Consider the following 1318-nt stretch of genomic DNA (forward strand, 5'->3'; position numbering starts at 1 on the left):
CCATGGTCTTAGTGAACTTGTCCTTCTACCCAGTATTGCTGGCCTTTTGAGAGAGAGTTGTATATTAAAGTGAAACAGAACTTAAATTCTAAAATCTTAGTTTTTCATAGCTTTGATATAGAATGGTTTTTTTTCTAGAATTCATGGTTAGCCCATATTGCATTTGGTAACATCTAAATATATTGTTCTATAAAAAGAAAAATATTGTCAATGAAAAATATCACTGATTGACATTTGACTTTATATTTTGGTTTTAAAAAGTCAGAATTATACTGCAGTTGACTACTCCTTCATGTACTTCCTGGTTCATCATGCTAGTGTTCTGAAATATTTTCTTCTTTGTAAATGAACTAACAACATATAGTTGGTTCATGTGCTTCAGATCCAAAAAGCCTCAAAGAATGAGGGCTTCTGGGTCACTCCTCTCATTCTAGCATGAACCAATAGAGGTTCAGAGTGATTACTAAAACCCTGGAGTTAGACAGTCAATGATATGGTAATAGCAATGTAGTGGGGAGAGATGGTAGCTATACTTGTGAACATAGCATAATGTATAAACTTGTCAAATTACTAAGTTGTATATGTGAAATAATATAACACTGTGTGTCAACTATACTCAAATAAAAAACAATAATAAAGATAAAACCTCAAAATTGGATGTTGAGGGAGTTGGAACTAGGTTTTGGGCTTTGGGGACTTTTTTCAGAACTCTATACTTAATCCTAAAATCCACTTGTTTTATAACAAGTAATCTATCATGCATAAGAAGAGCATCTAATATAAAACAGGTTGAAGAAAAGAAAATAGAACTCTAAAGAAGAAAGAATAAGTAAACCAAAAAGAGATCATCAATATAATGAACAAACAAATATATAGTGACAGCTCAGAGCTTTGGACCCAGGAACTTCATGGTGTGAGAACCATTGGTGTATTTGATGAATATCTATTTCATAGTGTTATAAGATTTCAGACCTGTGATTTTTAATAGATGGTATTGGATAAGGTAAGGCCATATTTACTTGAGTAAATAATGAATCAATTTAAAGAAAAATATTAAGGCAATAATAGTACCAGTAGTATGTAAATATGGCAAAAGCATGAAAGTTGTATGTAAATGACTGACATTTGGGAAACCTATGTGGAGGCAGAGAAATGTGACAAAGTTCTGTCCCTATCCCAGAGTCAGAGCCCACAACCTAAAGACTAAATCTGAACAATTACAGAGTTGAGGCAGGCTAGAATGAGACTGGTATAGGTTGTCCAGGAAGATCTAATTTACAGGAGAATTGCGCAAGAATATGTCTCTGAAAGCCAGTTA

This window comes from Callorhinus ursinus, unplaced genomic scaffold (genome assembly GCF_003265705.2).
Source record: "Callorhinus ursinus isolate GAN/ISIS: 27379988/994484 unplaced genomic scaffold, GSC_fseal_2.0 scaffold4, whole genome shotgun sequence".
In the NCBI taxonomy this organism is placed as follows: domain Eukaryota; kingdom Metazoa; phylum Chordata; class Mammalia; order Carnivora; family Otariidae; genus Callorhinus; species Callorhinus ursinus.